At 49.7% G+C, this 13,719-nt stretch overlaps 2 long non-coding RNA genes across 5 annotated transcripts in view; one reads left to right on the forward strand and one right to left on the reverse strand.

Moving 5' to 3' along the window:
• Positions 1-481, reverse strand: part of LOC133271412 (uncharacterized) — a 77,632-nt gene extending 77,151 nt beyond the window's left edge. For all 4 annotated transcript variants that reach the window (XR_009744130.1, XR_009744128.1, XR_009744129.1 and 1 more), the window contains exon 1: positions 83-481. This is a non-coding gene — a long non-coding RNA (uncharacterized LOC133271412). The remainder of the gene's footprint in view (positions 1-82) is intronic.
• Positions 482-623: 142 nt separating this feature from the next.
• On the forward strand, positions 624-2,299 carry LOC133271414 (uncharacterized). Its single transcript, XR_009744132.1, has 2 exons — positions 624-820; positions 1,843-2,299. It is a non-coding gene; the product is annotated as an uncharacterized LOC133271414 (long non-coding RNA).
• Positions 2,300-13,719: the final 11,420 nt, after the last annotated feature.

Raw genomic sequence — 13,719 nt, forward strand, 5'->3', positions numbered from 1 at the left:
GCTGCAGGCAGGTAGGGGAGCAGGTAGCCCCCCCGTCCCAGTCCCCCCTACCCCAGTAGAAAAGGCAGTAAAGGGCACTTACTGTCAGAAGAAGCGGGGAGGAAGCCGTACTCTCGGCGCAAAAGCAAAACAGCCACTCGCAGGACGTTGCCAGCATAGGAGACAGCGAGGAAAAAAAAAATATAAATAATCTTCCAGTAGCGTGTGTGTCGAGGGGGGGAAGGATTCGCCTTTTAACCGGAGAAAAAATAAAATCAAAAAATAACCGTGTGTGTCCCGTCCCCCCCTCGCCCCCCGGTTGCCTTTTTTGTGCAGTTTCAGCAAAGCTGCGAGGAAGTTGGTTCTTTTGTTCCACTATTTATAGATTGCGTCAACATTGCGAAAAGGAGAAGGCGGAGCGGTGGCACTTTACTCCTCGCCGAGGGGGGGGGGGTTGATGGTGGTGGAAGATATCGGGGTGGAGAGGCGGGCCGGGTGGGGAAAGGAGGGGAGGACAGACAGCGAGACGGACAGACAGCATACAAGCGACCTCAGCGCTCTCCCCAACCGCCGCCCCGAGCAACGCGGGGGGAACCGGGAGGAGCGGCGGCGGGGAGAGCAGCGCTGCTTCCCCGCCCGGTTGCCGCTGCCACACAGCACCGCCCCGCGGGCAGCGAGGAGAGACACGCTGAACCGAGCGGCGGAGCCGCTCCGCTCTCTTCAGCGTGTCTCTCGTCGGTAACCTCCACTTCCATCCCCCGGTAGAACCTGTTGCGAGCCCCTCGGTGGGGAGCTACGAGGGCAGGTGCACTCACCCGTCCAACCATGTTTTCTTTCCGAGGTGGGCGAAGGGTTAATCTGGGAATAACATTTTAACAACCGGGGGGTCGTGAAAGTTTGAACCGGGGAAGGAATGGGGGGTTAAGGGGGAGTGGTGTGTGTGTGTAACCGGCGCTTTTTTTGGCCGAAGGCCAATGTTTCTAAACTGAATGTAAACAAAGAAAACTGCGAACACCAGAGGAGGGCCTTCCACCGCCGCCGAGGCTGGGGAACGGGTTCCTAAACGGGTCCTAAGCTTTGACCGCCTTACCCCACCGTCCCCGCCCGGTTCCCTCTCCCCGTCCTGAGTGCCTTCGGGCACCCCGCCCGCCGCCCTTGGATGCCGCGGGGCTGGGGGTGCTTTCCGCCTGCGGGGCCGGGCAGGGCAGTGAGCCTCAAAAAACCAACACACAGACACACCGTCTTCTCTCTTTCTTTGCTTTCAACACCCGTCTTGGGGGGGGGGGGGGGGGGGGGGATAAGGTTTTGTTTTGAGAGCGAGGGCTGGCCCCTTCCGCCCCGGGAGGAAGAGCCGCCGTGCCCCGGGCGGGCGGAGGCCGGGGCAGGGCTTGTCCGAGCCTGCCCGAGCGCTCCCAGCTCCGGCCTCGGTGCTCGGCGGGGCCGCTGGTGCTGTTGCTCGGGGAAACATTCGCGGGGATCCTGCTCCGACGGCGAAACCGTCTATGTTTAGACAGGGAAGTCCTCGCCCGCTGGCACCACGGCCGGGGCTGAAGAGCAACGGCAGGGAAGGGGAAGACTGGGAGCCTGCGCGACTGCGACACTGGGTGTGCGATTGCCCCAAAACACCCGCGAGGGACACACGGGGCGTGCGTATGCCCGGTAAAAATAGAGCTCTCGGTCGGGACGAGTTTTGGGTTATCTTTTTCCCCCCACTGCTCGCTTTTGTGAAATGTATGGGCGGATGATTTCCCCTCTTAGTTGTGCTTCGTGACAGTGGCTGCCTTCCTGGTGATAATTTTCTGGGGGAGAGTGGGAGTCCCTCGGAAATGTCCTCAGCCCGCTCACGGCCCCTGCCTGCTGTAGCGCTGGGGAGCGGTGTTGACGGCTGGGAACAGCTCCGAGGGGTTAAAATCCAGTCTCTGAGTGTGGTTCCTGTCCTGGAGAGTCCCCTCATCCCGGGCTTGCCTCTCCTCCGCAGCTCCGCGCTTCGCGGCGAGGTCTCAGTCCCGCTTCGCTGCTCTTGCGACAGGACACGGCGCTTGCTCATCCTCCGTGTGGACTGCGGCTCCTCTCCTCCCGCTCTGCTATGGGGAAAAAAATAAAAATAATAAAATAAAGGAGGAACAAAAAATAAAATAACGAAAATCGCCCATTTGGAAGACGGACATTTCTCCGTGTCGCTCAAAAGACTGACTTCTTTTGCGCACAAAACCCGTGGCCAGAGGGAACTCTGTTAATAGCTCTTTAAGTGATGGTGTAAAAACTGACTGGTGGTGGAAAGTAGTAACTAGTGGTAACAAAGAATAGATCCAAACTACGAGCCTTGAATAAGCCTTCCTGGAAGAAGCCGTGCAGAATGGGGAGTAGGCAGGCGATTCGCTTGCTGCTTCTCTAAATCTAGTAAAAAATGGGGAGTGTGACGCGCTGGCACAAGTTTTTTTTTTTTTTAAACACCACCAAAATCAACAAACCCACGTCTGTGAGATAAAAGATTAACAAAATAATGAACGTAGGGTGTGCTGGCAGTGGCGAGAGAGGGCAGGGGCGGGAGGTGAGACGCTCAGAGCCGGGGGCTGAACCGCGGCAGGAGCCCCGGAGTTCAGGAGCGTTGCAACAGCACGTTGGGAGCCTCGAAAGAAAAGCTGAATTGTTCGAACTCGGGTAACTTGAGGGAACTCGTTCTGACCTACATCGCTCCTCCGAGTCAGCAGCGGCAGCCCCGGCCCCGGCTGCTCCGGCCGCGCTCCCGCGGGCGCCCCCTCTCCTCTCCCCTCCCCTTCCCCCGCCGCTTCCCGGGTTTACAAATAAACCCGCCTGTATCGAGACGGTTTCACTTCTGCCGGCAGGAATGCCTCCGCCTTCGGGGGTGGTTGGGTTTGGTTGGGTTTTTCTTTTTCTTGTTTAGTTTTTGGGTGCTTTTTCCCCCAGGTTTGCGGGCAGAGCAGTGTGCCTGCCTCGGGGCTGGTTTACCAGCTGGTCTGTGAAGGGAAAAGATACTTTAAACGGAGTACAAAGTTGGTTCTTTTCCCAAGTTTTTAAGAGCTATACTTTATTTTCCGCAGGGTTACCGATTGTTTCCTGCACAGGGCAATAGATGCCTTATAGGGAAAAGTTACTACGTGTTGCACATTGCGCTTAAGATAGCGAAGGAAATTGTATTTCCTATCACAACCTTACCAAACAGCTTTCCATATTCCTCCTGTAATCTAATATGAAAGTAGCAACGATTAAGCTCGCAATGTCCACATTCTCAATACTTTTAGTTTAATCCAGCTCGGACGGTTAGCCCGACATTTTATTTAACGCTCGGCACCAGGGGAAGAACCAAGGGCGTTTTACCAACTTGATTCAAGTAAACCGTACGCGGAGTTACCGCTTTGCCCCAGCCAGGCGACGGGCTGTGGAAACCACCCAGCCAGCTTGGTTTTATATTTGAAATGACGAAAGAATCGAGGTGAAATGACCTCAAAAAAGCCCAACATTGCTTTTCGGAGAGAAGCCCTGGATACCTTTCCCTTGCCCTCTCGTCCCCCAGTTCTCACTTCGTATTTACCGACACTCCGTTGACAGCAAAGTAAAACGACAAAACGGCTCCAAGCGCCTGTATTTTCTCGTCAGGCGTTTGCCGGGGTTACACACCAGTCCAAGCGCCGCTTCTGGTGTTATCATCATTAGTCCTCGTACCTTTTTGCAAACTTTTAGGGGTTTATTGGCCAAGTACGGCAACTCCCCGCATTTCAAAATGGGTCAGAGAAATTAAATCTTATTTACTATGTATTTCCTATGTACCAACAGCGGTGGGGAGTTGATTTGAAGCTCTTTACTAAACTTTTACCAGCAGTGCGTTTTTCCCCAGTAGTGATATTTCAGTCTCCTTTCTTAAGCAACCAGCGAAATTTGGAACCAGCGATCGAAAGCGGATCCCTGTGCCCCTGGGCGGGGAGCGGGGCGGAAAAACGCCGGCTCTGGGTTTGGGGCTCGGGGAAGGGCTGGTTTCGGCGGGGAGGTGGCTCCTCGCCAAGCCCCGTTGCCTCCCAGCTGCGTTTGCAGCTGGACTCGGGGGGACGTGAGGACGAGCCACGGTGGCGCAGCCACCTCTGGGCGGGTGCTGCCAACCCTCTCCAGAGGGAGTCAGCGCCTTCCCCGTATCATTTGTTTTATTTTATTCTATTTTATTTTATTTCAAAGAACCTGCAAAATTCCCCCGTGGTGTCACGGAAAGAGCGCGGTGGTAACCGCCGCTTCAGAGCTCTCCTTGCTCACAAGCCCCAGATGTCGCAGGCGGGGGAGAAGGCGTTTGTGCTGAGGGTGGGTGAAATAAATAAATAAAAAGATAAAAATCCGATACAGCCCGGGAGGAGAAGAGGGGGAGGAAGCGCCGGGGGGGGGGGGGGGGTGAGAAGGGATTTGGCAGTGCCGGGGCTGACACGGTGCGGCTCCCTTTCCAGCGAAGAGGGAGCGACTCCGTCATCCCGCTGGGAAGGGATTTGCTCGGGAGTTCCCCGGGAGCCCAGCGGCTTCCCCCAGGCTGCAGCCCCCAGGTTCTGCGAGGCGGCCCCGGGACCCGCCGCCCCCTCCCCGGGCAGCCCCGGTGGGGCGAGCCCCCTCCCTGTAGCCTCTGTATCCACAGAATGGGCTCGAAAAGCGGGGTTTTGGGAAACCTGTGGAGGGAACGGACGTGCTCTGCGCCTCAAAACGAAGATTCTGGGGCTTTTTTCGATCCCCCACTGAGGTATTTTGGACATTTTTTTTTTTTTTCTTTTTCGCTCTGGAAACTTTTTTTTTGGGTGTGTTTAAAGCCGCGTAATTTCTTCATTATTTCTTCAGACCCTGTTGTCTATACTCAGCGTATGCAACCAGGTTGCTAAATACCGGGATGTGGTTTTTTATTGCTCGTACCAACTGGATCTTTGCAAAGCTTAATGAACCCCGTGCGCTTCATCACGTTCTTTTCTGCGATCAAAGCTGCTGTGCAGGCAGGCTGCGGGCAGCTCCGTGCTGCCTGGCAGGGCAGGGCTGGGCTGGCGGGGCACCATGGCAATGGATGCGGAAGGATTGTAGCCTTACAGGATGTTACCGACCTTAAATCAAAGTCCCGGGATGGTAAGAGCGAAAACCTGGTAGCTGTCCAAGAACAAAATCGTTATTTTTAATTGAGTAGAGGTTTTGGATTTTTTTTTCCCCCATTTATTTTTTTCTTCTTCTTTCCAGCGTGGCTGGAAAGTGGTTTCGTTCTGTGTAAATTAGTGGAGGTTTTAAAACCTGCTCATTATGATTGACTAGTCGGAGGACATACAGCAAATAATGACAGATCTTAGCGAAAGAAATACAGTAACCTGAGTTTGGAGAGCGGTGTTCCAGCGACGACTTGTGTTTTCCCAATTTTTTTTTCCACACATATATATATATTTCTTTTAAACTTTAATTATGTCAGGGCTTTGGCCAGGAGCAGGGGGTGTCATCCCAGAAATGCTCTGCCCGGGGAGTGCCTGCAGGGCACCAGGGGCCCGGGAATCTCACTTCTCCTCCCCAGTCACGGATATTAAGTTTCTCTTCCCATTTCGTTCCCCAGTCCGAAGATTTGCCTTGCTAATAACTAAATCTCAGTATGACGGCTCGCTTTCGTGCCAGACTCAACACCCCCCTCATCCCTTCGATGTCAGGTTTCTCGGCGCCCCGTTTTCGGACACCCCTTTCCTCGGGGATATCCTCAAACCCATGTTTTTATGCGTCCCCCCAAGTCCCTCTCCCACCTCAGTGGCACCGGGGTTATCAGAATTGTCTCTTGTCAAACTTCTCGTAGATTTGGGTGTAAATTCAGGTAATTTGAGCTCTGCAGACAACTGTTACCTTCTTATTTGGCAGAATTAAATCAAGCAACTTAAAATCTCGTCTTTAAAACCATCAAACACAAATCCTCTGCTCGCTGGGTGTCTGCTGGTACTTTTATTTCTCCCGACACATCAGAAGTTATTTAAAATATAGAAAGAAGCGAAGAATCACCTCCTTTTAGCAGAAGGGCAAGCAGTGCGATTAAGGAAAAAAGTTCAGAGAGTCGGAAAGAGTTGGGATATGGCTGTTAAAAAAGCAGGAACAACTTTTTTGGTGGTTTTTATTTTTTCCTTCTTTTTATTTTTCTTTGTTATTTTCTTTTTTTTTTTTTTCCCCTCTCCTTTCTGTTTTCATTCTTTTCCCCCAAATGCAACCGCCCTTTGGGCTTGAGACGGCTGCTTCTATTGGGTTTCTCGCTCCTCCGAGGAAGCCCCCGATCCCCGTGCTGCTCTCGGACGGTGCCGGTGAGGCGGGGGGGTCCCGGCTCCGGGGCCATGCCTACACCCGCTCTGGGTCAGGCGGAGCGGGGCGGGGAGCCTCTGGCAGCCCGCTTCAGAGCTGCTTCCCAAGCTAGTTCTGGCTTCCGGGAAAATGAGTAGTTACTGGAAAATATTCAAGTTGTTCAGATGGAAACTTTCCGGTGTGTTGGAAATACGGGAGGACAGCGGCGGGAATGACACGAAAAGTAACTTCTGGCTGCCTGGAACGCAAGAAAGACTTTCAGGACCTGTTAGCGAATGACAGTAATTTCCACGCCGCTCCGCTGAAATCGAGCCGCCTGTGTCTGGGGGGATTTCGGCGTTGTCTTCCCCCCCAGTCCCCGGCGAGCCCGCCGTGTCCCCCGCCCGGCCCGTGGGCCGCGGTGCCGCCGAGCCGCGCTCTCCGTGCCCTCACGCTTCCCCGCGGGGCAGCTGGTTTTCACCGTATGAGGACGGTGTGCGTTTCCCCCCGCTCCTCCCGTGTCCCCTTGGCCGCCTTGGATCGGGCAGAGGGACCGGGCGCTGCACCGGCACCGCCGCCGCTGACACCTGCGCTGCGCTTCCCAGCCGGGGCTGGCACTTCGGCGGGGCCGCGGCTGCTTCCAAGTCGTTAGTGCCTCTTCGTTATTATTATTTGTTTTAATTGTTCCTCTGCACCAGCCTCTTTTCCTCGCAGACACTGGAGCCAGTGAGGCCAGTGGCGTGCAGGCGGTTGCGACTCGCAAGATCTAGCGTTTCTCCTCCTCTCCTCTAAACGCTGCAGTTAAAACGCTGGTGGTGTGAGGGTGATTCTCCTCCAAGCTGCTGCTGCTGGTCAGTATTTACCACCAGATATAGTCATTTATCTCCTGGGCCCAGAATATTTATTTGTCTATTTGTTTGTTTATTTAGTTATTTTCCGGGAGAAAAATGCGAAAGAGATTTGTGTCCGGCCATTTTCTACAAACTTGACACCCGAGTTGAGGATTTGTCAGTGCTCGGAGTTCCATGGTGGAGCTGGAGAGTTGCTGGCGTTTCCCCGCGCCCGCAAACCTATGAACACGACAGCTGGGCTGCGAAGCTACCCGAGGGTTCCATCCGCAGAGCCCTCAGCTCCTTCTCCCATCAGTGCCGTGGTGGCAGCGGCTGTGGGCTGTCCCGGGGCACGGTCAACCCTGCCCGTGGCTCTGGGACTGTCATTTAGGGGTTTGCTGGACGAGCTCCCCTTGTCGTGCTGCCTGGCCAGTGGTACGCGGGGTCCAGCCTCGCGCGAGGCCACCCGGGTGATCTGTGGGAGGAAGATGGATCCTCACGGGATCTGAGACAGTGCTGGGACTCTGGGACTGTGCTTGAGCAATGGCGGGACAGTTGGGATGGTGCTGGGGCTGTCCTGGCACAGCCTGGGACAGGGCTGGGATCACGCTGGATCAGTTAGAGTAGTGCTGGGACAGGCTGGAACTGTCCTGGAAGTTAGGATAGTGCTGGGACATCCTGGGATGGTACTGGGACTGTCCTGGAACAGTGCTGGAATAACGCGGGAGAGTTAGGACAGTGCTAGGGCAGTCTGGGGCTGTCCGGAACAGTTGGGATGGTGCTGGGACAGCTGGGGCAGTGGTGGGCAGGCGGTGAGAGGGCAGCGCCAGGAGGGGTAAGCAGCCGGGCCGGGCCGGGGGGAGGCAGGACAGGGAAGGCAGGACAGGCGCGGGGGCAGCTGACTGTGGCACCGCCGCCGCACCAGGGCACGGGCCGCGGAGGGGTGGATTGGGGGGGACACCCGCTGCCCCGGCCACAGCCCCTCCGAGGGGTCGCGGCGGAAGGTCCGAGCGGGAAGGGCCGGCGTGCGGGAGCTGGCACCGGGCTCTCCCTGCAGCTCTCTCCGGGCTCCTCACAGCCACCCGCCGCCTCTCCGCGCTCTCCGGTAACACGGAGCTGCCCTACTGTCTGTTTGGCCCATCCCGCATCTCTTCCACGTAAAAATCAGTGTCTAGCCTAGAGCTCGGAAAGGCGGCAGATAGATAACCTCGTTCCCGCCTGGCTTCTCTGCGGCTGCACCCGATACACCATGTGGTCTCCTCCCTTGTTTTGGGGGGATTTTTCCCCTCCCCTTCCGCCACCCCCGGCGGCTCCCCCCAGCTCGGTGGTGACCCGGCGTGCTCCCTCTAGCAGCCCTTGTTCTGCCCATTCCCTTGTGGTGGCAGAATCGGGCCCGTCGGCTGGAAATTAAAGGGAAAAAAAAAACACCGCAAAACAACCCAAAACTCTCATGAACTTCTTTTTTTTTTTTTTCCTTTTAATTATTTTTTAAAAGCAGAGTTATATTTGCATCTCAGCTGTGGCCTTTTAGGGTTCCCAAGCAAGCTGAAACCTATTGGAGCACCTCATGTACCCGTAAGTGTGGGACAACAGTTCCAGGGGAATAGACTTACTATATAGAGTTATACATAGTTATATCAACAGTATTGATAATCATCTGTTGAAATTGACAATTACTTTCACTCTGAAATGCCGGTGTCTCTGAAAAAATACTTTATTCATTACTTTTGCTTAGAGATACTCTTTCTTAGCCATTTAGCAGACCAAATTCATTAAAGGTGTGTGTTTTGTGCAACTTTAATCACCAGTGAAATTCTATTTGACTTGACAATGTAACAGTGGGGATTTGACTCATAAAGATGTAAATTAAGAGTAAATAGAGAAAAAATGTTTCTTTGCATACATCTGAATGTCTATTTCCTCATTTTAATAGACTAATTAATATTACTTCTTTATCATAAATTAATAAGTGCTTTAGGGGGAATTCAGGGAAGAGTAACCAAAATGATTAGCGTACTAAAGGGCTAATATATGGAGAAACGTCTGCATAGATACAAATGAAAAGAGTTTGGGTAATGACATGTGTTTGGGGCCAGGGAGATCTGCAACATGCAAGAGTAATAGTAGTGTTCCTGCTGAGGTGCTCACTCATACTAGCAATGATCAGTGCTTAAGGACAATCATAGGTTCCAGCCTAGGCTTCAGACTGGTTTTGAGTGGTTGCTTCAAGGTGTGTAAACTCTAGAGAGAAATCAGATTTCAGAAGCTTCACGCACCTGGCCTATTGTATCACCTTACTCTGCATGACTTAATGTGCAACTGAGTATTTGTCACTCTTCTGAGAGTCCAGATTTTCTCATGTATTTCACAGCAAATTGAAGGACTTGATTTGGGACTTTGTATCCTACTTTAGAGGCTAGGTCCCTGAAGTCTGCATGTGGTAGCGTCTAGCTTACAGGTACCGTACACTTATTTTTCTTTTTCCTCATATTACAGTCATTCTTCCGCAAAAAGAAACATAAAATTGTGGGGAAAAACATCTAAAAGAGAAGAATGTCCCCTCAGGATCAGCATTTCTTCACTTCAACAGGTATTTTTAAAATTCTTTTTATCAGCTGTAACACCCTGTTCTTGTTTGTATGTTGCCTACTTGGCTTATAAACTTATGTGGATAAGATAATCTTTGGGGAGTCTAGAAACCATCTATTCTGTATACTGACTTACAGTGATTATGGAGAATTCTAGCATACTTATAAAATGTCATACTCACGTCATAGCCAGGATGGCCTAAGGATGTAAGCAAGACAGATAAAACTACAAAATGTTATAAGAAATCTTGTTGTTAAAAGAATTTCAGTGTAAAATGATATACAGAAAGTATTTGCTCATCACAAAATAGTTACCTTATTTAAGACAGCTTGGCTTTTACTACAGTTCAAGTGACTCAACTATGTGTGATACTACAAAAACTGTAAGTTAACACAATCAATGCATCTTTGTATAGAGCCTTGCTTTCTACCTGTAACACACAACCATTTCTAGAACACACTGGCTATTTCTGATACAGCTTTTGGGAAAAGGAGCAGCAACACCTAATTGACTGTCCAGAAGTACATTTGGATCCGAAACTTTGGCAAAGTTTTCCATATGAAAATCTCACCCATCTGAGAACATCCTGAGTTACTTGGTGCTTGGGGAGCTCGGATGGGACTGTAGGCCCGTATCCCCAAATGTCATCTGGGATCCTTGGGTGTCTGACTCCTATTTAGATATTTCTCATTGGGTAATAGGAGGTAAGTATCTGAGTAGCTTTAGATTTTGAGCCTCATTCTTTTTTTTTTAGGCATTATATCAAAGATCTGTCATTGCACCTGTAAATGTACATTTACTAGGAAGTAACCTGGACAAGGATATCCAGCTTCCAATGAAGGGATTTCAGCTGTTCTGGTCTAGTGTCCTGCACTGCACTGTTAGAGAACTCCACTCCATTTTGTAATTGGCAGGAGGTGAGATTAATGTATAAGTAAATCTCTTAGTTCCTGAGAATAGGAGAGAAGTATCAGTCTGCTGAAAAGAACCTCCAAGGTTAATCCCATGTAACTTCATTTGGAAGGAAAGACAAGAAATCTCAGAAACATTGGAGGAAAGTATAGGAAGGGGAAAGTGAAAAAAAAGTGGGGTGGGAGGGCATAGCAAGAATGAGAAGAGGGAAGCATAGGTCTGAGATATCCAGGGTCATATATAAGTTGATGTATAACCAGGCAATGTACATAATGCTCTCAAAACTCATATTGTAAGTAATATGATGATAGAAAGAATTGTAGGTGAGGGATATTCTCATGAGTATGGGTAGGTGGAAGTTTTGTGCTTGTCTTCAGTAAAAACTAGTTTCAGCTGCGCTAGAACCATTCACTTACACAGTGCTACTTAAAGGACTTATCTGAGAGCAGTTATCTTCAAAATAATTTGGAGGAAGAAATGGCTTTTCATTGTTGTCATAATTAAAACGGTTATTTTCATTACATTTATTCATTTATTTCTAAATGTGGACAGCTACTGCAGGAGCAGGTACAGTATACGTACTGTAATATGTGTCTCACTGACTGGCCTGTCTCAACCGCCCAGGAAAATCAGCTGCATGCTCACCTCATGCCAAGTTTGAGTGAAGAAATCAGCATTGTGTAGTCTCCCAAAGCTCAACAGGTTGTGGGTCAATCCAGGGCTTCCTATCAGGCAGGAAGGGGTCTGCACAGGGGGCTTCCCATAACAATGAATGACTTCCCAGAAGCTCTCACTGAGGATCTGCAATTTACCGTACTCTGCCTGAACGTGCTATCACACAGGAGGCAACTATATGGAAATCATTTAAAATATATGGATTACTGATATCACATGCATACTTATGCTAATTATATTGGCTGATTGAAGAAACAAGACAAGGCTAATTAGCAGAATAATTTTTTTTAACAGAACATTTTTGAATGTTCTACTGCCAGAATTGCTGCCCTCAAGGAGCTTTCTAGAATACATATGTGCACTTGCCACCTTGCAGCAAAAGTTGGCTACTGGAGAAGTTTGTGATCATCTCTACTCCTTCCTTTCGGAGCCCTTGTCTCTGAGGAAGGAAAATAAGCATGTCATATGAAAAAAACCCAACATTTGGGCTTGATATTTTAACTTCCCTTTGCAAGGCAGCTGCTGCATTTGCACGTGTGGGAATCTAGTGAGCCATACAATCTTAGGCTGAGGATTTCTATTCACTAGGGATTAGCTGAACTGTTTTCCTAAATCAGTCACCAGATCTGGATTCCAAATTAACAAAGTGGTGCTGAGCAATAGTGTAGACTCTAGGTAGCAGCTGTGCAAATTTATGCAATGAAAGCATTATAAAAGCAGGCTGTCTAACTGCCTTAGCTTTAGTGCAGTGAACTCTGAGAACTAGCAGGCTTACTGAATTTATAACAAGTAAAAAACTCAGGTTCATTCAGCTCCAAGGATGCTGAATGAGAAATGCTGGTCGTTCCACAATTACTCTAAACACAACTACTCACAACAAAATGTTTAGAAGATGCAGAATGACTGCATTCTAGAAAACAGTGTTAGAAAGGACCTCAATGAACCTCTCCCTATGCACTGATGACCCGCTGTCTTTTCCATTTGTCAAGCCTGTTCCTAAAGACATCCAGGGTGTCTTTCTTTCAGCTTTAACAGTTATTTTTTCTCCTTCCTAGTAGCTGTTGCAGTGCTGTGTTTTGGGTTTATTCCGAGAATAATGCTGATAACACACCAATGTTTTAGTTGATGCTAAAAAGTACTTATCCTGATGAAGGACTTTTCAGTTTCTCATGCTCTGCCAGTGCAGAGGTGCACAAGAAGCTGGGAGGAAGCAGAGACAGGACACCTGACTCAAACTAGCCAAAGGGGTATTCCATACCACAGCACGTCATGCCCAGTATAGCAACTGGGGGGAGTTACTCTGCAGGGCAGATTTCTGCTTGGGTCAGGCTGGGTATCAGTCAGCGGGTGTTGTCCAACAATTGTTGGACTGTTCTCTCAACACATGTGGTTTACATTCTTTCGATTCTCCTCCCCACCCCCCTTGGAGGGGAGGTTGGGAGGGGGTGAGCAAGTGGGTGTGTGGTTCTGAGTTACCGCCTGGACTTAAACCATGATACAGGGATGGAGATTTCACACCCACTGCTTCCCCAACACCCCCCCCCCCCCAGCCCCATGCAATCTATGCCAGTGTTTAACTATCCTTCATGTTGGAAGTCTTGGTGTGTTTTCTGTAGTCATCTATAGACTAAACCATGCCAATCCTTTTGCTTTTTCTCCATAGGTGTCATGTTTTTTTGACCTCTGACAATTCTTAACCTCTCTTTTCTGAACTCCATCCAATTCCTTTTTTTGACATATCTCAAACTAGACCCAGTATTCCAGCTGAGAGTTGACTGCTGTGAGGGAGCAGACAACTCAAGTCTCCTGAAGGCTGTCTGACTCTTTATATATCCCACTCTGGGGTTAGCTTTCTTTTTTCACTTAAATGCAGCAGTGTAGTTGATTATATCCTGTCTGTGCTCCTCTCCTGTGGAAACAGGGCTGTTGTCTTACCAATTCTTGCCTAGCTTGTATTTGTGCAATGTGAAAGTGCTGGACTTTGTATACTCTGTTTTGATTTGGCACCTGCTTTTAAGACTATTTCTCCAATTTGTCAAGGTAATCTGAATTTCAAACCTATCTTCCAGTGCGCTGGCAAACTCTATTAGCATGGGATTATCTGCAGTAATGAATAAGCATAATTTATCTTCTCTTGTTCAGGTTGTTAATGGAAATACTGAGAAGCCCTAAATTTAGCACAGATTCCTGGGGAATCCTAGCTTATACATCCTTTCATTTCAATAACTAACCATTGATAAATGCTTTTAGTGAATGACTTCGCAGACAGTTTGTACTCATCCCATGCTAGTTTCCTCTAAACTGTGTTTCTCTGTCTTAGGTAGAAGAATACATGTCAGTATAAAAACCAGTCAAGATATGACACCTCCTGCTTCTCCCATCTGTTATCCTGTTGCAGAAGGAAACTAGATTAGTATGTCACTATCTAGTCTAGTAATCTGGAAAAGACTGTATACGCTCA

Source organism: Pezoporus flaviventris, unplaced genomic scaffold (genome assembly GCF_033815535.1).
Source record: "Pezoporus flaviventris isolate CSIRO_AGI_PZ_B2104156 unplaced genomic scaffold, CSIRO_AGI_Pfla_v1 ptg000025l, whole genome shotgun sequence".
In the NCBI taxonomy this organism is placed as follows: Eukaryota; Metazoa; Chordata; class Aves; order Psittaciformes; family Psittacidae; genus Pezoporus; species Pezoporus flaviventris.